The sequence below is a fragment of the Canis lupus genome, chromosome 20 (genome assembly GCF_048164855.1).
Source record: "Canis lupus baileyi chromosome 20, mCanLup2.hap1, whole genome shotgun sequence".
In the NCBI taxonomy this organism is placed as follows: domain Eukaryota; kingdom Metazoa; phylum Chordata; class Mammalia; order Carnivora; family Canidae; genus Canis; species Canis lupus.
The window spans coordinates 44,217,345-44,243,016 of NC_132857.1; the positions used below are offsets into that span (position 1 = coordinate 44,217,345).

Genomic DNA, 25,672 nt, shown 5'->3' on the forward strand with positions numbered 1-25,672 from the left:
GTAAGCATCCTCACAGGCTCTGGAATACCTAGGGGCAGCGTAACAGCAGTCTTACTGAGCAGTAAGAGGGAGGGAGAATGAGTAGGAACCTGTTTGAAGCTTTTTAACAAAATTACTTAGATTGTATAATACTGATCAATAAGAAGATGACATTTTTCTTAAGATATATTTAGTTACATTTGAAATACAATCAAGGAAATGGCAATTATCCATATCACAGAATGTTACTGTTTTTAAAAAGTGGGATTGTTTGGGGGGTGCTGGAAGCTTCTAAACCATCCCTAGCATCACCACTGTGGAAGAAGAAGTGCTCTCTTTCCTTTGGAAAATAAGTGTGACTTCTGCTTTGGAAAAAAGTCTAATCTCCAGTGCATTAGAAGACACATACACTGTACTAACTTAGTTTCCCTATTTATCTTCCAGAGAAGGAACAGTATTGTTTGTTTTGTTTTGAGAGACAGAATGCCAGCCAGCGGGGTGGAGGATGCGGGGGGAAGGGGTATTAGGAGATGGGGGAGAGAATCTTAAGCAGGAACCAGTGCAGAATCTGATGTGAGACTTCATCTAAGGACTCTGAGATCATGACCTGAGGCAAAATTAAGAGTCAGGTGCTTAACCGCTTGAGCCACCCAGGAGCCCCAAGATACTGTTTATAGAAAGATTCTAGGAAGGGCACTAGCATCTTTGTTTCTCTTTCTCAGCAGCACTGGGAGGTGGAAGCAAGTAATAGGCAGAGGGCTGGAGGGAGGGCTAAGAGGAAAGGCAGGAATGTGGTCCATTAGGGAGGAGGATGGGCTGGGCTGTGTCTCAAAGGCTCTTGAAGTGGGAGAGGGGGTAATGGGGAGCTCCTGGGGGTGAGCACCAGAGTAAGTATGAATAGCGGTACCAGAGGTACTGGTACAGCAGAAATAGTGTAAGGCACGGATATATGAGAGGGGTTGTGAGCCAGGGATTCTGTACATCAGAGCCTGCAGTAGGTCAGGCTGGGCTTGTCCTGGAAGAGCAACATTTGACCTGGGTTAAGGACACAGAGGACAAGTTTTATCTGTTGATTTCTGGCAATGCGGGATGATTTATGGGTGCTTATCTTCATAAGAGCCCTGCATTTGCTCATACTTCTCTCTTGGGAAATAGTTTGCTGCACAACTATCTGCTAGTTCTTCCAAATTCAACTGGCACACCACCATGAAAACTTCCTAATATTAGACACAGATCACAGTACTACCAACTCTGTTAAGTCCCTGCCTCCTGTGTTCTAGATGGTGAAGTCCTCAAGTGTGAGACCATGCCCTAGTCATCTGGTGTTCCCACCATCCAGCGCGGAGAGGATGCTCAACAATTGTTCTCAAGTGAATACATTGGATTTGGTCTTGGATTTTGTCATAAGCATTAATTGTGATGACCATTTCTTGGCCCGAAGCTTCCCTCTGTTACCCTTCCTCCACTCCCCCCACCACCCAGCAGCCATCTAATTTAGCCAGGAACACCAAGGAAGAGGGCCTGAAATCCTCTGGTTATACAAGATATGACCCATGATTTTCTTTTGGTATTGTTACCACAAACTTAAGATGGGCATCCCCAGCTGGAACCAACTGTCAGAAAGAAGTCCTTGAAGGATTTTTGATAACATGCACTGAGACCCATGTGATGGATACTGAAGAGAAGACAGAAAAAGATAAAATAATTAAAATGAAATGAGAGGTCAGAAAAAAAAAGTTACCACAAACTTTGCACCTTAAAGCAACACAAATTAATTTTATTTATTTTAGAGACAGAGAGAGAGACAGAGCCCATGGCAGGGTGTGGGGACAGGAAGAGGGAGAGGAAGAGAGAGAGAATCTTAAGCAGACTCAAGATGAGTGTGACACAAGGCTCTATCTCACGATCGTTAGATCATGATCTGAGTTGAAACCAAGAGTCAATCACCTAACTGACTGCCCTACCCAGGCAGCCCAGCAACACAAATTTATTATCTGACGTTTTAGAGGTCAGAAGTCTGATGTGGGCTGCCTTCAGGCAAGGTGTAAACAGGGCTGTGTTCCTTCTGGAGGCTCAAGGGGAGATTCTGGTTCCCTTTTCTGGCTTCTTGATCCACCCACACTGCTTCCTCATGGCTTCTCCCTCTTCCTGTTGCTTCTTCCAACAGTGGGTCAAGTCCTCATGACACTATCTCCCTGGTTTGCCCTCTTTTGCCTTCCTCTTACATTGGGCCAACCTCAAATGTAGGACAATGTCCCCATGTCAGCTGATTAGCAACGTTAAATCCATCCGCAACCTTAATTTCTTTTCAGCATGTAACCTATTCAAATATTCTGGGAAGTAGGATGTGGAGGTCTTTGTGGGGGGCATTATTCTACCTACCGGAGCCTGTGATACATTTTTAAAAAAGATTATTTATTGATTTATTTTTGAGAGACACAGGGGCAGAGACATAGGCAGAGGGAGAAGCAGGCTCCTCGCAGGGAGCCCGATGTGGGATTCGATTCCTGAACTGGGATCATGTCCTGAGCTGAAGGCAGATGCCCAACTGCTAAGCCACCCAGGCAGCCCTGTGATATATTTTTGAATCTCAAATGGGGAGTCTTTTGGTTACTTGCCTGTCTTAGTCTGTTCAGGCTGCTGTAGCAAAATACCACTGACTGGGTGGCTTATAAGGAACAGAAATTTATTTCTCACAGTTCTGGAGGCCAGACCAAGATCAAGGTGCTCAGAGACCGTGTGTCTGATGCAGGTCCACTTCCTAGTTCACCAGCAGCCATCTTCTTGCTGTCCTCACATGGTGGAAGGGGGAAGGGGGAAGGGAGTTCTGTGGGGGCTCTTTCATAAGGGCACTAATCCCATTCCTGGGGGCTTCACCCTCATGACCTAATCTCCCAAATGTCCTAACACACTGGGGATTAGGTTCCAACATGGGAATTTGGGGTAGGGTGGGGATACAAAACAGTCAGTCCAGGTAACTACCCTTAGCTCTCTTTTATTCCTTTGAATAACAGAGTTACTTGCTTAAGGGTTTCCCATTCAAGCCAACACCAGTGTTTGATCCAGAGAGAACCAGCTGGGTACTGTGGTGATCACTTTCCTTCACAAACATGGGAGTGACTCAGGTATGCAAGGCTCTGGCTTCTCTGTTGTAAATCATCATCACAAGGATGTACTTCGACCACAGATGACTGTTCGTAATGACAGCCAAGTGGTGGACACTCTTTTGCCTGTATCATCTCCGTTACTCTCATCACAGAAGGGTAGGTGTTGTCCCCAGGTTCAATGGAGAAAACTGGGGTTGAGTCAAATGGAGTAACTGGCTCCAGGTCACATAATCAGTGGCAGAACTGGGCTTAGAGTCTGGGCATATCTGATTTTATTCCACTTTTGGACAGCTCTGAGGAAATAACTTCTCTTAAAAGTCCTCCCAAACTATTTGTTAGTCCTTAGGCAAGGGTAAGTAATACCAATGGTTGGCTTCAAACTGATTGCATCAGAATCTCTGGGAGTGAGGCTTGGTCATCTGTATTTTTTGGTTCCTTAGTTACTGTGACATGTGGTTAGGGTTAAGAATGGCTGCCTTAGGAAAATTCTATCTGCTTTCCAGCATCCAGTTTTGCATCATTCTGCACCCTTAACCTCTGCCCAGAACCGACCCCCTCATGTTCTGTGGCCAAAGAGGAAGAGTTTAGCAGGTGGGATTTCTCTGATTCTCTAGGGACCCCTTCTTGCTTGTTACTGGGCCCTTGGTTAAGGCTCCCATGTACAGGGAGTTTCTCTAAGTGCCCCTTTACCCTGTCTTGACTTGGTGGCCACAGATGGATGCCTTTGCCTGGGCGTCTGTGTTTACCCATGGTGAGCAGGGAAGCAGAGAAACAGCCCCACTGAGTGCAGGGGTGATGCCTAGACTTCATGGGAATGATGGTATTTCATTTCCCCACCCTTACTCACTTCTCCCTCATTGATTTTATGGTGGAATAGTTCTCAGTAGTAACAGAAATACAGTCATTTGCAAAGGCAATAATTTAAGTTTCTCCCTTGACTTCTTTTTTAAAGATTTTATTTATTTTTTCATGAGAGAAACACACACACAGAGGTAGAGACATAGGCAAAGGGAGAAGCAGGCTCCATGCAGGGAGCCCGATGCGGAACTCGATCCCAGGACTCCAGGGTCACGCCCTCAGCCGAAGGCAGATGCTCAACCACTGAGTCACCCAGGTGCCCCTTGGTGTACCAATATTATGGTAAGGATTTTTGCATCAATGTTCATCAGAGACTTTGCCCATAATTTCCTTTTCTTTTGGCCACTAAGCCACCCAGGTGCCCTTCTCCCCTGACTTCTTACTGGTTTAGTAAATCTATATAACACCTGAGAGTGGAGATACCTTGAATGCTTGCCCAGAGTGGCAGACACATGCTGTTTCTTTTTTTTTTTTTTATTTTTTATTTATTTATTTTTTTTTATTTTTTTTAATTTATGATAGTCACAGAGAGAGAAAGAGTGAGAGGCAGAGACATGGGCAGAGGGAGAAGCAGGCTCCATGCACCGGGAGCCTGATGTGGGATTCGATCCCGGGTCTCCAGGATCGCGCCCTGGGCCAAAGGCAGGCGCCAAACCGCTGCGCCACCCAGGGATCCCCACACATGCTGTTTCTAGAGAGAGCAGGCAATTGTGGTGGATTGTAGCCCCACTTATGGCACAAGTTTGCTGACTGGCTTCAGGAGGATAATCATCATTCTGTGCCTTCACCACAAAAGTGCAGACCCTCGGAGGGTGATGGGGGTAGGATACACTTGGGGATTGCTCAGCTTTCTAGTCCAGACAGTATGTTAATATGTAAAAAAAAAAACTTATTTATACAACACTGCAAAAATACAGAAGATGAGGAAATGATATAACAGAGCTTTATGTATCTATTGCCGAGTTTAAACAATGGTTATTATTTTGATACATTTGCTTTAAGAGTTCTTAAAAAAGAGAGAAAGGTAAGTTAATTCCTGCACAGCTATTGCCCTACTACATCTTTTTCTTTTTTCTCCCTCCTTCCCTAAAAGTAACCACTCACTTGAACTTGCTTGTATGTTATTCTTGTGAACATATGACTATAATCTGACTGAAATGGATGTATTCATAAATGGTCATGCTATGATTGTTTTGTATTTTTAAATTATAACACAGACAGGCCTTGATTGATGATTTTTCAACTTTATGATTGTGCAAAGGCAATAGGCATTCAGTAGATAGTGAACTTCGAATTGTGAAATGCTGTTATTTTCCCAGCCTAGCCATATGCTGTGCGATGCTCTTTCCTGATGCTGGGCAGTGGCAGCATGAGGACAAAGAATTGATATATTTACAACCACTCTGTAGCTGGCCAACCATTCTTTCTCACCTTCAATGCAGTGGTTAATTAATTACGTGAGACAGTCAACACTTTTATTATAGAATAGACTTTGAGTTAGATGACTGTGTCCAGTTGTAAGCTAATATAAGTGCTCAGTTGTAATCCATATCCCAAATTTAAAAATCGTGTATCTCTCCAATTTACTTAGTTTCTTTAAATATATTCTTAAAATTTTAAAACATAATTTTGTCCATAAAAGTTTTCATACCATCTGTTAAGTGTATTTCTATGTTCTTTATAGTGTTTGTTGGTATTATGACATGCATTTTTCAAAATCCCATTTTTTGTACATTTCTTGCTAGTGTGTAAAAAACATTATGGACTTTAGGTATTGTTTGTGTGCCAGCAATTTTATTGACTATTCTTATTAGTCCTATCAATTTGTCTATAGATGTTTTTGACTTTTCTGTGTTAACATTATTATCTGAGTTCAGACTTTTTTCTTTCCAATGATTACATCTTAAATTTTCTTTTTCTAGTCTTACTGCTTTAACATTGACAGTACAAGTTTGCATAGAAGCAATAATACCTGAAGTCCTTATATTTTTCCTTATTTTAAGCAAGAAATTCCAATTTTTCACTATTAATTCTCATATTTGCTCTTTGTTTTTGGTAGATATTCTTTATGTAGTAAGAAGAAGTTCTTTTTATTTCTACTGAGAATTTTACCTCAAAATAAGAATTTATTTTTATTTTATCATAGCCTTTTTTTTTTTTTTTGCTTCTGTAACTTCTCTTATTTGGTTTATTATTAGGTAGATTATGTGAATAGATTTTCTAACATTAAATCTTACTAATCTTGACATACAGTCAAGATATTTTGGTAAGTTACTAAACTTAATTTGCTAATCTGTTTATAAAAATTCTCTGTGCCTATATTAGTGAGATCACCCAATGGTTTTTGATTCTCACACTGTCCTGTCTGGGTTATCTAAGAATCTGACACTCATAAAATGAGTGGGGAGCATTTCCTCTTTTTCTGTGTCTGAAACAATTTGAATAAGATTGAAAATATCTGTTCCTGTGATATTTGGTAAAACTTACCCATGGAATCATTTGAGGTTGGGGTTTGTTTGTTTTTTTTTGTCTATATTTGTATATGTGTATGCCTGTGTACATATGTACTTGTGTGTGAATGAATTTTAAACTATTCATTTTATTTACTGATTATAGGACCATTCAAATTTTATACATTTCTTGGATAGTTTTGGGAAATTATGATTTTCTAAAATATTTTAACTTCAATCTGAATATTCTGATGTTATTCATGGTATTTTCTAATGATTTCTGAAAATCTCCACTAAAATGTGATTAGTTTCCTTTATAAATGTATTTTTTGGTCATTTATAGGCATGTGTGTAATATTTAAACCAATCACTGTTTCTTTGCTTATCTTGAGAGGTTTTTTTTTTTTTCCTTAGTCATTTTTTAAGTAGTAACTGTTGATTTTATTGATTTTTCTGTTTCATTTTTATTCTATTTTTGTAATGAGCTTTAGAATTTTTTATTATTCAGGTTTTTAAAAAAGATTTATTCATGAGAGAGGCAGAGATACAGGCAGAGGGAGAGAAGCAGTCTTCATGAAGGCAACCTGATGCAGGACTCGATCCCTGGACCCCAGGATCATGCCCTGAGCCGAAGGCAGACGCCCAACTGCTGAGCCACCCAGACATCCCTATTATTCAGTTTTTGATCAAAGTTTACTCTCTTGTTCCTTTCCCAACCTTGAGCCAGATGCTTAGCAGTCTTAAGCTCTAACATGTGTATGATATAAAATTACCTGTAAGTGCTGCTTGAATTGCATCCCCCATGTTTTGATATATAGAATTTTCATTTACTTGGAATGAAGAATATTTCCTACTATTTATTAAAATGTTTTAATTGACCATGAATTATTTCCAAACATATGAGAGTTTCAAGGGTTATCTTTTTGTTATAGGTTTTTAAAAATGTAATCTTTACTCTCAACATGGGGCTCAAACTCACAAGCCTGAGATCAAGAGTCGCATGCTCTACCAGCTGAGCCAGCCAGGCACTAAAGATTTTATTTATGTATTTATTTGAGAGAGAGAGAGAGAGAGAGAGAGAGAGCGGGTGCATACACAGGGGAGAATAGTGTGGGATGGAATGGGGCAAGTAGATTTTACGCTAAACATGGAGCCCAATGCAAGGCTTGATCCCTTGATCCTGAGATTATGACCTGAACCCAAATCAGGAGTCAGAAGCTCAAGTGACTGAACCACTCAGTCATCCTCTTGTTATAGATTTTTATTTTTATTGTATTATGATGAGAGAGCATGGTTATGTGATATTTGTTGTTTGGTATTTCTTAAGATGACTGTGAGTCCTAATAATGTATATTCTTTAATTCTTAGGTACAGAGTTTTATAAATGTCTGTTAGATCAAGGTTGTCAGTCACACTCTTTAAAATTTCTACAGGCTGACTCTTATACTTTTATAAAGGTTTCTATTTTTCATTAGATATTTAATTATTTTAAATACTACCTTGTTAACATTTTTTTCAGATAATAATGCTATTGCCTCAGATTCTCAAGGTCTAATCTTGTATTTACAGTGTTTTCTGCCTTCTGTTTGTGGTAGATTTCTCCTTGTGGATTTTGACAATTTTAATAGACAATTTTAATATTAATTTAAATTTAATAGTTTATCTTAGGTTAACCTTTTCCCTTCCATGAATCCTTTGTGGCATTAATAGTTGTTCTTTTAGCAAGAGCCTCAAAGTTATCACTGGCCCAGGCACTGAGGAGTTCCTAGAAAATGTGGATAAATTTGAACTCCAGGCCTGTCTGGGATTTCTAATTCCTAAAGGAGTTGTTTTGGCTCATCTAGAATTCAGACACAGACAAGACTATTTGTTTATCTGTTCTGATAGACTTTGTTGTAGCCTATCTTTTCAGAAGGGTTATCAGATTTTAGAGTTCCACTTTGAGAGTTCTTCCTTCCAACTCTTTACCTTGCATTGGGTCCAACATCATGTCTCCTATTTTAAAATTCAAACTGTTAGGTTTTTCGCTCTATGGCAACCACAGCATTATCAGCTTCTAAGCCATCACTCTGTTCCATGCTCCTTTTTGGCACCTAGAAATTTCCACTTTTTTTTGTATGTGAACCTAATAAAATATTTAATACATTTTAAAATTATACTTTATCAGCAATTCTTGGTGTTTGAAGCAAGATGTTTTTTGTTGCTAGTGGTTGTCCTCTTAGTCTTATATTTTTAGAACTAGAATACATGCTTAGTCTTTAATTGTGAAAGATGGAGATATTTCAGGGCACCACAAGACAAATGCTTCTTAAAATATTTCAACTCTTGTTTTCTCGTGAATGCAGTATCCTAGCAATATTTAGATAGTTCCTTCATTGCTGTTAGCCTGAAGGAGCCAACCTCAGGGCTGGGTTGATATCTGTGGAAGACTGTGGTGGGGGCTGGCAGCTATTGTGTGGCTGCTGCAGGGAACTTCCAGGCTGTGGTTCTTTTTATACATAGAGGAGATGTTTTATCTCTTTTTTTCTTTTTTAAAGATTTTATTTATTTATTTATAAGAGACACAGAGAGAGGCAGAGACATAGGTAGAGGGAGAAGCAGGCTCCATGCAGGGAGCCTGATGTGGGATTCGATCCCAGGACCCCGGGATCACGTCCTGAGCCGAAGGCAGACATTCAACTACTGAGCCATCCAGGTGCCCTGTTTTATCTCTTTGATTAAACATCTTTCCTACAGCAGAAATAGCAGGTCCATGGTGAAATTTACTTGAACTGCTTTCCTGGTGACGTCCATGGGGAGACTGCTATGAGATTTTTCTTCACTTATTCTAGAAAAAAAGAGTTCTCCCAGATGAGAAGCGAAAGCATGCAGATTCCCAAATGAAGGACCTTCAGGAGAGGATTTTTCTGTTGTTCATCCTTCTCTGTTCAAATATACAGATATACATATAGGGAAATGTACAGAGGCCTTACCAGGGCCGTCCTTGCTTAGAAAAAGTTGTCACATTGACTAAAACTTCTATTCCTTTAAAAAGGAGTAGTTATTACATAAAGATGCCAGGAAACTCAACGGCTCTCCCACAATAGCCAGGAGTAATAATGCAGCCCTAAGAACTACAATTTCAGTGTCTCTTAAGTGCTAATCATGGTCCTGTTGCTAGGACTCCAGAGATAGAAGAAGTTAGTTTTTGCCCTCAAAGAATTTATAGTTCAGTGGAGATGAATAGATCACTAGAAAATTAAAGGAAGGATACAACTAATTTAAAAAATTGGTGGATTAGGCTTTATCAAAGTTAAAACTTTTGCTCTTCAAAAGACAATGTTGAAAGAATAAAAAGACAAACCACAGACTGGGACAAACTATATGTAGATTTTATATCTGATAAAGGGCTTGTGTCAAAAATATATGAAGAACACTCAAAACTTAAACAACTCAATTTAAAAAATGGACAGAAGATTTAAAGAGATATTTCATCAGAGAAGATATGTGAATGGCACAAGAGCACATGAAAAGGTGCTTGACATCATTATTTCATTAGGAAAATGCAAATTTATACCACCATAAAGTATCACTAAAGACATAATAGAATGGTTAAAATAAAAAAGACGATCAAATTGTTCAGTTTATTTTAGGTGCCTTGGAAGAAGTAATCAAGGTGCTATCAACAGATGGTCCATGGGAGGGTCCTTTAATTGATACTACCTGGAAGTCAGAGAAGAGGAGATACTTGACCTGAGACTTGGAATTTGAGTCTGTGTTATTGAGGGAAAGGGGATGAGGAAGGGCAAGGAAATAGTCTTCACAATGAGGCTACACCAAATGCAAAGATTCCAAAGCATGTAATTGTGTGATCTGTCTAGAGACCTGCAAGTAGCAGAGGATGCGCATGGAGGGGAGAGGAGAGGCAAATAATGACTCCGATTCCTTTCTAGCTCATGAGTTTATATAATTCTCATTATGAGATACCACTAACTTGTGTAACCAGCTTGTCCAGACATCCCCATCCCTGAATACAATGTGGGGCGACATCTCCATTTATATGCAAATTAGAGTGGTATGACTCTCTGACCCCCTACTTGCCCACAGTACCCCCCAATTATTCTGGAGAATCTCCAAGTGGGCTTTCATATATACATATATGTTCATCAAACAGTCTGTCATGTTCTTCCTTTCTTTCCCAAGACACACATTTTGACATCTTTTCCCCAGCAAGCTGACCCAAGAAGCTGCATTCACAGTCCTGGACCTGTCTTGGAGTTCAGTCACTGGGAGGACTCCAGAGTTCACATCACGCTTCTTGAAATGCTGGATGTACCCAGAGCAACCAGGTACCAGAACAGGGAGAAAGTCTTGTGCATCTGCATTATCAGCTAAACTTAGCCAAGCAAGATTTTCCATTCACAGAATTCTCTTCTTTTTATAAGCACAGATTAGTTTTGCTCACAAGAGATACTTTGAGATCTGGAGGGCAGGAGTGAAGCAGCAGCCATATTTTTTCCACTCTGTTAGTCTATACAGCAGAGTGGCAACTTGCCCCCATTTATCACTGATTTGCTATTGGGCTGGGGCCAGTCCCACCACATTTGCTGCTTCTGTGAATTCTTGGCCAGGTTCATGTGCAACTTTGTGGTGAAGGGGCCCTTTGTCTCCTGCACATCACCTAAGGCATCAAGGGAAGAGGTAGTGGGAGACCGAGGCAGGTCCCAGGTTGTTCTTGCCATTGACCACATCCAGTTTTCTTTCTTGATGACTGATTTAGCTGATCTGTGGCAATGTCCTGCATAGACTGCCCTACTGCCTCTCACAGCCAGGTGAGATCTAGCTCCTTATTTCATATCACTCACAGTGGTCCTGCTTCTCTGATTAAACCTTGACTAACCCAGGTCTCCCACCCACCCTTGTGCTACCTGGATCCAAGAGCAACATTGCTTTGCCAAAACCTTTATAAAGACCTCTCCTGAAAGCAGAGTGTCCAACATCTGACCATGCCCTCTATTATCAGACACTAAAACCACAGGACTGAGTGGGTGAGAGTTACCAACACAAACCTTCCATTTTTCCTCTCTTCTCCCAACCCTACCCCAACCAAATGCCTTCTTCTTCCCCCAGTTAATAGAAATAAATCTCCCTGCAGTAGCCTGGGTGTGAACAGATGTTCCTTGTGGACGTGAGTGCTGGTGGAGGGCTCGTTGGCTCTCCAGCCCAACACCCTCAGGGTGCTGCTCGGACAGTTCCATTACCCTCAGAAACAAGATGAACTCCTCCCTGAGTTATTGATTCTCTCCTTCAGAGAGTCCCAACAACTTGATTCTCTCCTCATGTCTTTGTTTTCACTCATTTCCTTTCCATGTTCCTTTGCCAGAGATCTGGGATGGATTACAAGGCCTCCTTGAAGATGTACTTGACTGAAGGAACACAGCGACAGGGAAGAGCAGTTTCATGGTTTTTTTATGCCATGCAGTACTGTATCTGGTAAACTCAAGTCTACAAAGCCCACAGAAAGTAAGGGAATTCTGAACTAGAAGAGGATGAACTGGAAGCAGGTAATGAGAGGCCCTGACCCTGTCCCTGCTTGAAGCTTGAATCCTCCCACATGACACTCTTGGGTTCTAGGAAAATCTCTTTCTGTTCTTCCTCTGTAAGAAGATCCTGTAGATTCACCATGTTTCCTTCCCAGTGGTCCCACAGGACACTGTGAGTATGGTGAGAAGAAGCAGCTCTGAAGTCTGGAAAGGTGTGCTTCCTAGTGCAGCCTTTTCTGAACCTGCTTGATCATTGGAACTCCCTCAGGTGGGTTACTGTTCCCCACACATGTTGGAAACCAGCACAACTTTCCAGCTTTCTACCTCCTCAAGATTTTAGGTCAGTAGGTTGGGCAGTGTCATGGAATCTATACTTTAAAAATGAAACCAAAACCAAAGAAGACTCGACAGTTTATTCTGATGATAAGCCAAGTTTGGAACCAACTGTGAACAACTAGATGTAGTGAACAACTGACCTAGTAAATTGATCCAGTGAAGGAAAGAGCCTTATAATGTTTAGGGCTTCAGTCTCCAATGCCAAGGAAAATGGAAGGAATCATCCAGATAATTCTAGGGAAAAAACCCCACATTTTCATTAGGATTATGTGAAGCATGAGTAACTATATCTGAGACACTTGGGTGGAAAGCATATAAGTGAAGCAAAGTCTTTCCCCAAATAGATTTAAATTCAGACCAAGCTTCTGGAAGAGGTGACAATGGTGGGAGATTGAGCAAAGAAGGAAGAATTGCATTTTCTGAACAGTTTTACACTTATTGTGGCCACCCTACATTCTGGATGTGCTGGGAGTCTCTGTGTTTAATACATGCTTATTGCAAAGTAGCCTCATAGCTCATAAACCATAAATCCCTATTTTTGACATGGAAAAATAATGCCTATAACTTACAGTATACCGTACTTTGGCAAATCATGAGAGAATAGATCTTGGGGCAGTGTTCCTCTTGTTTAGGATCTAAAATTTCTAATGCATCTTTATATATAAATATATACACTTAAAAAAGATTATTTATTTGACAGAGAGCGCGCTAGTGTGCACAAGCAGGCGGAGTGGCAGAGGCAGAGGTAGAGGGAGAAACTGGCTCCCCTTTGAGCAGGGAGCCTGATGCAGGGCTCAATCTCAGAACCCTGGGATCATGACCTGAACCGAAGGCAGAAAACTAATTGACTGAGTATATGGCAGCCCCATATACTTTTTTTTAGAGTATGGTTGTCATATAATATTGTATTAGTTTTAGGTGAAGCATAGATGAAGCATTGAATAAATGCTTCTATACATTATAAAATGATCATAACGATTAGTGTAGTTACCATCTATCATTATCACAATTTTATTGACTATATTCCCTGTGCCATACTTTACACTCTTCTGACTTATGTATTTTATGACTGGAAGTTTTTGCCTCTTAATCTCCTTCACCTACTTCACCCATCTCCCTTCCCCTCTGGCTACCACCAGTTTGTTCTCTGTATTTATGAATCTGTTTCTGTTTTGTTTGTTTGATATTTTAGATTCTATGTATAAGTGAAATCATATGGTATTTGTCTTTCTCTGTCTGAGTTATTTCACTTGGCATAATCCCTCTAGGACTGTCCATGTTGTTGCAGATGGCAAGATTTCATTTTTTATTTTGTTAATGGCAGAGTGATATCCCTCTGTGGGCATGTGTATGGGGGTGAGGTGGGGGGAAGAGTATTATATTGTCCTTATCCATTCATCTGTCAATACACAGGTTGCTTCCGTAGTTTGGCTATTATTAATAATGCTGCAATGAACATGGGGGTGCATCTATCCTGTTGAATTAATGTTTTTGTTTTCTTTGGATGAATACCCAGAAGTGGAATTGCTGGATTGTATGGTATTTCTAGTTTTTAATTTAATTTTAATTTTCTAATACTGGTTTCTACAATGGCTGCACCAACTTACATTACCACCAACAGTACAGAGTTCCCTTTTCTCCACATCCTCGCCAACACTTATTTCTTATCTTCTTGATTCTAGCCATCCTGACAGGTGTAAAGTGATACCTCATTGTGGTTTCAATTTGCATTTCCCTGATGATTAATGATGGTGACCATCTTTTCATGTGTCTGTTGGCCATCTGTTTGTCTTCTTTGGAAAAATGTCTATGTAGGTCCTCTGCCCATGTTTTAATTGGACTTTTTTGGTGTTGTATGAGTTTTTGAATTTTTTTTGGATTTTAACCCTTTATTGGAGATATGATTTGCAAATGTCTTCTCCCATTTAGTAGGTTGCCTATTTGTTTTGTTGATGGTTTCCTTCACTATGTGAAAGCTTTTTAGTTTGATGTAGTCTCTTGTTTATTTTTGCTTTTGTTGCCCTTGCCTCAGGAGACAGATCCAAAAAAATATTACTAAGACTGGTGTCTAAGAGTTTGCTGCCCATGTTTTCTTTTAGGAATTTTACGGTTTTGGATCTCACATTTAGGTCTTTAATCCATTTTGAGTTGATTTTTTATTTCAGGTCAGCATCAGTTGCCTTGTAGCTAAGATGGCTACTTGTCCCAGACATTATGGGGGGTGGGAGGTGGGCACAGATTTGTCATTCTGCCCATTGTCTCCCATTAGTAAGGTATGACCAATTAACAGCCCTTTCTTTCCTAATTTGGGTGTAGGAACTTGAGGCTCCATCTTTAGGGACTGAATGGAATGCATGCAACTCCATTTCAGGTCTGTGTTCCATGGTCTGCATTTGCCGGACAAATTTCTTAAATGCCACCTTTTCTGGGAGGGGGGACTGTGGCTTATTTTTGTTCCATTGAACGTATTAGTCCATTGCTTATTGCCTTGATCTGGAAAGTCACCCAGAGAGAGGAAAGGCAGGGGCTCTGTGGGCCCAGCATAACATTTTGTGTGAACACCAACTTAGTGCTGCCATCTCATGGCTGGGTAAAGTCTAAAGGCTGCCAGCAGCTTTGGAGCAGCTTTTGGAAAAGGAACCAGGTATTCAGAATGCGTGTTCTTTGCCTGCCCAGAAGAAAAATTGAGCACCAATTTCTAATAACTGTGTGCTATCCTTGTTTTTCTGTTTCTGGAATGAAGGAAGTACCTCTTGTATTATTGAGGTCGATTCCTGCCTGTTCCTTTAAAGAGAAAGGAATTCATTATCGTTTTGGTTTTAGTTATTCTGGGATCAGCCCTTAGGCAGTATTTTGAGTGAAGGTTTGAGAAGTTTGGAGAAAAAGCTTAAAAAGAAGTATACTACTTAAGTCCAGAAAAGGAGGCAGAAAGTGGAGACAGGTAATTCTTACCTCTGGGGCGAAGGTTCTCAAAGCATGGTCCTTGTGCCAGCTGCATTAGCAACAGTGGGGGAAACTTGTTAACATGCATGTTCTTGGCCCTTGGCTTAGACCTGCTGACTCGGGAACTCGGGTGCAGCTCAGAGAACTGTGTTTTTAGCCCATTCTGAGGCAAGCTCAAGCTACCATTTGGGGGAATAGAAGCTACCCCTGGACAAATGTGAAGCAGGTGACATTGGCAGCCATTGGGTTCTTCATGATACTCATCCCTCCCCATCCCCTCTGTGTGTTATTTACCGAGTAAACAAGGCATCTGTACTCAGCGACTATTATGGGCAAACCCTGTTTCAGGTGATGTTGATACAGGGGTTGGTCTGAACAAGAGCCCAAGGATTTGCATTTCTAACAATTTCCCAGGTAATGCTGATCCTGCTGGCCTTGGGGGCTGGATTTTAGGAGCTTGGTTTTTAGAGGTGAGAGCAGCAGGCCCCAAAGCCTTTGTGGTTTTCAGATGGAGCACGTATCTCAGGCTTTTCAGGTTCTGTGTGGCCGTGAGATCCACTTCTCAGCCCTTCCTGCCATTTACCATGGGCACTCAGGAGACATGGTTATTTGAATTGAACTAGTCTGTTATAAAGGGATTAAAATAACATGCTGTGATTTCACCACCCGAAGTTGGGGCAATTGAAGAGCCAAAGCAGACATACAATTATTAAAAAGCTTTGTGAAAATTGTCAATAGTCTCGGAAATTTTGGCTGTATATTGAAAGGCCTGCCTGTGCTCTGTGTCATCTTATTCTGATCAATATTCCTTGCATGAAGCACATTCACCTCTGGTTTAATTTTCCATTTATAAGTTTGGTTGGTCCAACAAATCTAAACAATTCTAATGCAAAGAGTGAATAAGCAGGACAGCAAATCAAACTGGATTTGTGGGCACAATTATACGTAAGAAATATCAGAGCTAAAAAAAAAAAAAAAAAAAAAAAAAAAAAAAAAAAAAAAAGAAATATCAGAGCTGAGAGCCATACTCTAAAGGCAGATAATACAAATGTCTGCTCGTATGTCCTATGTAGTCTCTACTGTCTGCGGACTGTACACAGTTCCTCTGATAGACCTTCTATGACTCAGTCTACCCTCAGCTGACTTTGGGCTAAGCTGCTGAGGCAACCCCAGCAACTGGGACCTGATAGACCAGCATTGTCTGGGAAGGTAAGAGCTAGGCTTTGCTTTGTAAAATCTTAAGTCTTACTGAGAGAGTGGATGAGGCAGCTTAGTGTGGTGGTGTATATGCAAAGCTTTGGGGTCAGGCAAGACTGGTCCCCCAGATCTGTTATAGTTTATGGGAAGTTATTTGATCTCTCTGGATCTCATTTTTTTCACCAGTAGATTTGGAACACTGCAACCCACTTCATGCAGTGGTTTTAGGGATTAAACGAGAAAAGGTAGGTAAGGCACATAGTAGGTGTTCAATATAGAGTAGCAAACTCCCAGTCTCGGAGGGCTGGGGCTGGAAGAGGCTGTGAGTATCCACACCTGTAGTCTTTGTGGTCTAGGCCTTTTTTCTCCCTCTTTTTTTTTTTTTTTTTTTAAGATTTTATTTATTCATTCATGTGAGAAGGAGAGGCAGAGGGAGAAGCAGGCTCCGTTGGAGGGGGTGGGGCGGCAGGGGAGGGGAAGGGGAGCCCAATGTGAGACTTGGGCTGATCCCAGAGTCCTGGGATCATGACCTGAGCCGAAGGCAGATGCTCAACTACTGAGAGCCACCTAGGCACCCTTAAGGTTTCTCTGTGTTAAAATGTGAGTATACGAGCCCCCAGTGGAGGGTACCCACAGGGCTATAAAAGCGCTAGTATTCCCAGGGCAGCAGAAATGCTGGCCTAGAGCAACAGCATCAGATGACTACCCCAGAGAAGCAAATATAAGCCTTTCCTACAGAAATGATGGAACTAGGCCTTGATGATTTGGTTAAAATGGGATGTGCTTGAATTTGAAAGGTATGCCCCATGTATGTGGTAGGTGCGTACTCACTAAGTCACTGGGTTTGTTTAATGCATTTCTCCTGGAAAAGTTTGGTGGTGAAGCAAAGGAAGGAAAGGAGGCCGGAGTGAGGCTGCTGTGGAGGTATAAAGGGTCCAGGTTCTGATGTGGTTGGGAGTGCAGGAAAGAAAGGGTGTCTGGAGAAGTAGAGAGGTTGGAAGCAGGATACTGGAGTTTAGTTTTTAATTTTTCTGAGGGAAGATTACTCTGGGTGAGTCCTACTCTGAAATACTTCTCATGAACCATGGACCAGTTCTCCCACAGTGTGACCCCATTGTTGAGGGAATTCATAATTGAATGAGAGGGAAAAATGCATCTCATTATCAGTGTGATGAATATGTAGGAGACTGAGTTCAGGCCACGGGGTCAGATTTGGTCCTGAGTTAGAATCCCGATCTTCTTTAAGCTGAGTGATTTGGGGTTATGTAACTAATCTGTGACTCAGGTTTGACTGTAAAATGGGATTAATAATCTACCTATCTCACCCGACTGTTGTGAGGATTAACAGGGATAATGCAAGGGAGCATTGAGCAGAATTCCTGGTCTACCAGAAGCACTGGATATTAAAACTAGGGTTATGAGAAGGAGTATTTTTTAGATTCCTTTGCATGGACTTTTAGCTGTGTGACCTTCAGGGGGTCACCTGTGCTTTCTGGGACTGTGTTGCCTCAGCTTTTAAAAAGCAGAATTAGCCTGAGGGACCTGCAGCTGGGGGGGCATGGGTTAGACACCTCAGCTCCCTGGCTTTGGATGTGCACGGAGGAAGCCTCTCGTTATGAGATGGAATCAGAGGCAGGATGCCTGAACTGGTGTGTTGGGGGTGGCTGGAAGGGGGGTCTGAAGCTCATCAGGAGAAGTGGTGTTTGGAGAGGAGTGTGTCTTCCGTTTCGGCGGAGAGGAAATGGAGAGGGCTGTGGTGTAGCACACTCAAGGCGGGGCTGGCTGATGAAACTCGGTGGTTACATTTCTCAAACGGTAGGCACAGGTCCAGATTTGCTGCCAGGCTCCGTCTGCACCTGTCACATATACCCTCAGTTGACTTTGGGCTAAGCTGCTGAGGCAACCCCAGCAACTGGGCCCTGGAAAGTGGCCTCCGTTACACGGACCCACTTCCCAAATTTGGCCGATTTTCATTTATGAATTCATCGTACACGTACTGAACATTTAGTGTACTGTAGGTGTGGGGGATTCAGCAGCGAACAAAACACATGGAAGTCTTGCTCTCCCGGACCTTGCAGTCTTGTAGGGGACGAGTAATAGCCTATGTACATGGGTAATTACGACTTTTGCCATGTAGTGAAAGTTCAGAATGCTGTGAGACTGAACAGTAGGATCAAACCTAATTTAGATTGGGGGGGTTGGCAGCCAGGAGAAATGAAATGGGTGTGCTTTTGGATAGAGAGGAAAAGACACTGACTGAAGTGGAGACAGGCTTTTATTTATTAATATTAGACACAAACCTCTCTTTCACAAAGGCATTGACCATGGAAATGCAGTTCTCCTGCTTCCTGATACTGTGTCGTCTGAATGCACATTTTGTGCTTCCCGCACCTGGACACGTTGGCCTCCCCCCTTCAGTTTTGTGTATGTTTTAGCCCTGGGCTCAGCTCTAGTCCCACGTGAGTAAAGCTTCTTACCTCTTCCATGTTCCAGGTGCTTTCATCTCTAGACTTTTCTCAGCATGCGTCTGAACTGCTCTTTCCACCTTGACTCCCTGTGGCAATAGGGCAATTTTTTGGTAACTCTTTTGTGACCCGTGTCTGCTGGTTTGTATGTCCTACATCTCTGCAAAAGTATGTGTAGTGTCTCCCCAGCGAGAGCATTGATAGAGGTAGTAGAGTGTTAGAGCTAAATGAGCCATTATAGATATTATTCTCCAAACTGCTATTTCTTAACAGGGTAAAACTGAAACCCAGAGAAGTTAAAGGGCCCCACTAGTCACTGGATGGACGTCTAGGACTTGCTATGGGCATCTCGTCTTGTTATTTTATGTTTTGTGTTTATCAGGATGCTTGTTCCAGAGTCAGAATCCAGCACATATTTTCTCATTGATTGTTTCTTCTTCTAGTTGGACCATTCCATTACTCACTCCCAGCAGTAGATGTGGCACATAGTGTCACTTAGCCCCTCCGGTGACTTGATTACCTTATTTGTCAAATGGGTATAATAATTCCAATGAACAGACAATTATTAAATACTTATTATATGTCAAGAACTTTGCAAAGCTTTGGGGATATAAAGCTGGTAAGATAGAGCTGGTCCCTGTCTTAGGGGAGCACACGATGGTAGAACTTGGTAAAGGAGATGTTATAAGAGAGCAAAAAATACCTATAATAAAGGGCTATGTAACATAAGGGAACATGGAGCAGACCAACAGATTTTTCTTGGAAGAATTGCAAAAATTCATTAATCCCTTCTCTACTCATTTCAACCTTGTATCATGAGATGCCAGTGAAAATGTGGGGGAAATTAGAAAGGAATATATGTGGGTACAATATCTACATGGATGTATTATGATTTGGGAGTTTTGGTGAAGGGTCAGAGAAAAGAATGACAGCTGGGAAGAGAAGAAGAACAGGTTTTCTGATGAACCAGCACATTTTACACAGAAAAATTCAGGTCCATGGATATAGGCCATCTAAGCTATAGCCATCCAGCTTGTAAACTGATCTTTTTGTCACAGGAATGACCAAACCTATTCATTCTATTATTTTTTTTCTATTTTTTTTTCCTATTCATTCTATTAATGCAGTTGAAAGCTTTCTGTGTCCTAGGGTGTTAGTCACCATTATCTGCCCACTGGAAGAAGATGGCTGGGAAGGCCAGTGGTGGAAGAGCAGATAAGATATTGGTGGGGATTGGATCTTTGGAATGGGTTCCCCATTCCAAATCCATATGGGAAACCCATAGTGGTGTGCTATGTCTTTGTCAGAGTGATGAGTCCTGATGGGCTGGTGAGAGATTCCCCTTTCTCCCCCTGTGCCCTGCGTCCTGGAATCATGGGTATTAGAATAGTGTGTTGTTTTGAAATGAGTACTTTGCAAACATGAACAGCTGTCATAATGAAAACACAATGTTCAGGGAACTATTGCTTGGTTAAGATGTTCACAATAGCATGGGTCAAAGGACGTTGTCCAAAGCAAAATAATTATGTATGGTAAAAGTCTGACATCATCCCAGCAGGCATTCCTAAAAACAATAACAGTGACAAAAAAAAACAAAACAAAAACCTTGGTATTAATTTGTGTGATGCACTTGACACTTCATTCTGCCCCCTTTCAGGAGGGACATCCAACTTGGAGCTGAGAGGGAAAAGTGACCACAGGGCACCCTCTGGTGGTGAGGCAGGCCCACTACAATTCATGCCCTGACTGTGCTCCTGTGGGAAGGAAACCTGGATATCTCAGGTTTTTAGCATCCCAGTTGTGGAGGGACATCTTCTGTCTGCTAAAAAAAAAAAAAAAAAAAAAAAAAAAAAAAAAAAAAAATTTTCTGAGGGTCTTCTTGCTGGGGCTGGGTAGCAATAAAACAGACAAGCACTTTGGAGTCTTGGATAAATAGCTCATCTCATTATTAGAGCGAAATGTTGCAAGAAGAGCCCCGCTGTAAATCATTGTGACACATGGCTAATTCAACCAGAACCAGACCCCCGCGTCTTATACGACCGTCTCTCCTTCCTTCTTTGCTTCCTCTGCTTTGCCAACATTAACCGGCAAGGGGTACTCTTTCTTTGAAGTTGAATCTGTGTTATACTGCTGTGGAAACAGCAGTAATTGTGGTACCCCCAAACCGTTAGTGGGCTCTCTTCTTTGTGACACTGTGAGCCTTCAGGAAGGAGGGATGGAAGCAGGAAAGTTGGAAAGGAGATCATTCAAACGACCTGTTGTCCTCTCACCCCAGGAGGGATGCCTTCGGTACCAATCAATGCACAGATGTCGCATTGTTGTTGGCATAACCTTGGGTGACAAAGGGCCTGTGATCTCGGAGATCATGACTGGAGCTGTCCTCAGCTCAATTTCACAGTGGCGCCACCTGATACTTTAACTGCAGCACCTTAAAAATGAGGGGAAATATAAATGGTAGCACCTCAGTGCTGCCTGGTTTTGTCTCTGGCTAAAGGCGACTGAGATGCCCCCAGCCAGGTGGCAACATTGGCAGTTCAGCAGGACAGAGATTCCCAGTCTGTGCCCGGATGTCCTTTTAGGCTGATCATTTGTGTGTCATGACACAGCAGCTAAGCCAGTTCAGAAAATGTAATATCTGGCACCCCGACTTTGCAAACAACCGGGGCAGACTTGTGTTTATTGGAGCAGGAGTCTGAGACTACAAGTACTGGGTCACTTGAAGCTAGAATCTGGGTGTGTGTTGGGACAGTGTGCATGCCTGTGCTTTAGCCACTAGATTCATTGTCACCTAAAGAGTCCATTCTTTTGTGATGGCAAAGAATGCCTAGTGGCTAATGGTAGATTTGCTTTCATACAAGCCTTGCTGTCACAACCCGTAGATCCTCTGAGTAGCCCTGGGTGGACTGGGGAGATATGGAGGGGGTGGGGAGGGGTCCCAGCTATTCCTGATGGTGGCATCTCCTGCAGCAGAAACAAGTCCAGGCAGTCCATGGGTCCCAGAGGAGTCCTAGCTGGCTCCAGCTTGCTTGAAGCAGAGCGTTAGGTGTATGTCTCTTCATAGGCAGCCTGGAAGGACCTACTCCTAGCCCATTTTGCTCAGGGCCAGTGGCTGTTTTGGGGCAGTAGAGCAGAGGTGGGCCTCATGGACCGATGGTGACCTCCAGTTAGGAGATACCCCACAGGGAATTAAATCAGCATTTTTTCCACAACCAATCCAAATACTTTGAACATTTCACTAATTTGTATAGTATACATTTTAAACTAAAACATATAAACCCGGGCAGCCCGGGTGGCTCAGCAGTTTAGTGCTGTCTTTGGCCCAGGGTGTGGTCCTGGGGTCCCAGGATCGAGTCCCACGTTGGGCTCCCTGCATGGAGCCTGCTTCTCCCTCTGCCTGTGTCTCTGCCTCTCTCTCTGTGTCTCTCATGAATAAATAAATGAAAAATCTTTAAAAAAAATAAATAAAACGTGTAAACCCAATGTCAGTGGTTGTCACATTGCAAATCATTTTTATAACCAATAAGATTTTACATTTTTTTATATTTTCATATTCAGACAGCTCCTGTCCAGTATATACTGGAAATCCCTATATTCAAACACTAGTGTACTGGTCTTCAAAGGGATTTTCCCACTGTGTTTTTGAAGAACATTCCATTATTGAGAAAGATCTTTCCCTGGAAACCTTCAGGAGAATCACTGAGAAAATTCCTTAATCAATGCCCATGGGTGTGGGGGGCTTGTACAGAGTATTTTGTGTGAGCTGCTCTGCGCCGTAATCTACTGTAGACATTTGATTATCTGTAGTGTAGGCATTAGGCGGTCTGGTAAAGTTGTTAGCACCTGATGACAACAGTTTCTTTTGACTGCCTGATAAAGATTCTCCTGTGGGTAGATTACTCGTGTTAACACCTCTGAATGCTGCTGTTCAGCTGGGAACCTGGTCTACACCCATGGTCTACACTACGGCATATTGTGAAAGTGTGCACATGATCAGTAAGAAGAGATGTTCATTTAAAAAGAGAGAGAGAGAGAGCGATGCCCTTTTGATGTTGAAATTTCAAGTTGACAGAGCATTCAGTATTGCTCTTCTAGATTTGTAATAATCGAGGCCCAGATTGAGAGTCCAGGGATGCACGTGTAGGTGCTCTTGAACCATCTTATCTGAGAAAGCCTAAGGGTAAAACACAGCTCTGTAACATACTTAGCTGGGTGCTCACCAGCTGCTCTTATTTGGGACATTTCATAGATTTAATCAACAAATTATCGAATACCTACTATCTGCCAGGAAGGGGGGATACAATAATGGACAATTATTTAAATTGATCTTCTCAGATACTTTGTTTTAAATGTTTATCAAAGGGTAGGGATGCCTTGGTGGCTTAGTTAGGGGTCTGCCTTTGGCTGGGGTCATGATACCAGCGTCCTGGGGTGGAGACCCACATAGGGCTCCCTGTTCAGCAAGGAGTCTGCTGCTCCCTCTTCCTCAGCCCCTCTCCCCCACCACTCCCCACTTGTGCTCTCTGCTGTCTCAAATAAATAAATAAAATCCTTGAAAAATTAATGTTTATCAAAGTAATAAATAGTAAAGAGCTTAGTGATGGCAAGAAGCAGTCTTTTGCTGGTCATTGCCTCTCCCCAACACCTGCTTTGATCTATTTATGATTTACTTCTTCTGATGATTATCTCCTTATTAATATTCTATACCTCTATTTCTTGATTTATGAGTGTTGGATAATACTTTTAAATTTCTACTATGAAAAATGAGGAATTGGCTCATTTATACATGGTCACCTATTCTTATCTCTCTTCTTCCTACTTCCCCTAGAGATTTGATAATAATTCTTACTAAATTATTATTATTATTATTCCTTTTCACCTCAAACCAAGGGAAAAAGGTCTTTATGATAAGCACTCAGAAAAAGCAGGGATCTCTGCCAGAAAGAGAGGCCAGGAAATTTTTTGTCCTTTAGGTACCAAATTTCTCTGAGTATCCTTCTTGTGAATGTTGCTTGTAGTTACTCTCTGAGCCCTGGATCCCAGATCGGTGGCTCCCATTTCACTTTTCTTGTGGAAGTTGATGACTGATTTAAACTCCTTACCTGAAAGTGTACATTGGCCTAAATTCTTGCCCATAGTATTGGAGCACAGCTTCCCCTGACATGGATCATTTACTGAAAACCTTTTCTTCCTCATTTTAGATAAGTTATTATAGGTCTTTGGGGATTGGGTGTGGGGCATGGATTTCTCCTCAACTTCAAAAACATGAACTCTTTTTTTTTTTTTTTTTTTTTTTTTATTTGTGATAGTCACACAGAGAGAGAGAGGCAGAGACACAGGCAGAGGGAGAAGCAGGCTCCATGCACCGGGAGCCCGATGCGGGATTCGATCCCGGGTCTCCAGGATCGCGCCCTGGGCCAAAGGCAGGCGCCAAACCGCTGCGCCACCCAGGGATCCCCAAAAACATGAACTCTTGAACTCTTTCTTAAACAAAATAGCTTTCCCTCTGTCTCTTTACTCCCTCACCCTAACTAAGTCATGCTCTCTAGTTCCCAATGGTTGACTCTTCTCTCAGTCCAAGATGGGCAAGAGATTTATCTCTGATGCCGATTTATTGTTGTTGTTGTTTTTAAAGATTTTATTTATTCACAAGAGACATACAGAGAGAGGCAGAGACATAGGCAGAAGGAGATGCAGGCTCCCTGTGGGGAGACTGATGCGGGACTTGATCCCAGGACCCCAGGATCATGCCCTGAGCTGAAGGCAGACACTCAACCACCCAGCCACCCAAGCACCCCTTTGGTGCCAATTTGAACCGTAGTTAGTAGTGGGCACCATGATGCTGTGAAGAATGAGAACTTCTTAGGGAACCATTGTGTAATGGTTAATTGCCTAACATCCATTCTGGTTAAAATGGATGAGTTTAAAGCAGCCAGGATCATCTCCTTCCCTAAATAATTTAGGAAAAGGCAAGCAGTCTACCTTTGAGCACTGTGACGTGAGAAGAAGCCTGCTGAGGGTTTCTGGGAAAGGTAACTTTTCTCCTACAAGTGGTCTTGTATCCTCTGTATCTTGTCATCCTGGATACGATTTTTGCCACAGCCACCTTGGAACCAGAATGAATCCTAAGCCAACTTTAAACATGGCAAAAGAGACAGATGGAGAGAAACAGGCTCCTTGACAACTTCATTGACCACTGACTCAACCAACCCTCAATCTACCCCCAGTCTGGCCCTCTAGGCTTTCTGTTATGTGAGAAATATATTTCCATATTGTTTAAGCCAGTTTGAGTCAAGGTTTCTGAAATTAAACCAACTGATACGATTTCTGAAGTCATTTTTGGAATCGGTGCCAAAGGGAGCTGTGATTGACTACTATGTCAAGGATGGAGGTGTAGGTATTTGTGAACCTTTGCTCTTTAGCTCCTCCTGTTTTGCTTTCCTTAGTACGCAGAGTTGTATTTTTTAAGTTGAAGTATAATCGATGTATGACATCCTATTAGTTTCAGGTGTATGATATGATGATTTGCTATTTGTATATATTAAGAAGTAACACCATAATAAGTATAGTTAACATACATTCCCACACAGTTAAAATTTCTTTTCTTGTATTGAAAACTTCTAAGATTTATTCTCTTAGCGACTTTCAAATATGCAGTATAATATTGACTGCAGTTGCCTTGCTCTACATTATATGCCCAGGATTTAGTTATTTTATGACTGGAAATTTATGCCTTTTGTGCATCTTCACCTATTTTGCTCACCTCTAACCCCTGCCTTCACCTATTTTGCTCACCTCTAACCCCTGCAATCACCAGT

The 25,672-nt window shown here is 41.8% G+C and overlaps 1 long non-coding RNA gene across 1 annotated transcript; it reads left to right on the forward strand.

The window, feature by feature from the left end:
- Positions 1-10,601: 10,601 nt before the first annotated feature.
- LOC140612112 (uncharacterized) lies at positions 10,602-12,178 on the forward strand. Its single transcript, XR_012013422.1, has 3 exons — positions 10,602-10,722; positions 11,757-11,937; positions 12,038-12,178. It is a non-coding gene; the product is annotated as an uncharacterized lncRNA (long non-coding RNA).
- Positions 12,179-25,672: the final 13,494 nt, after the last annotated feature.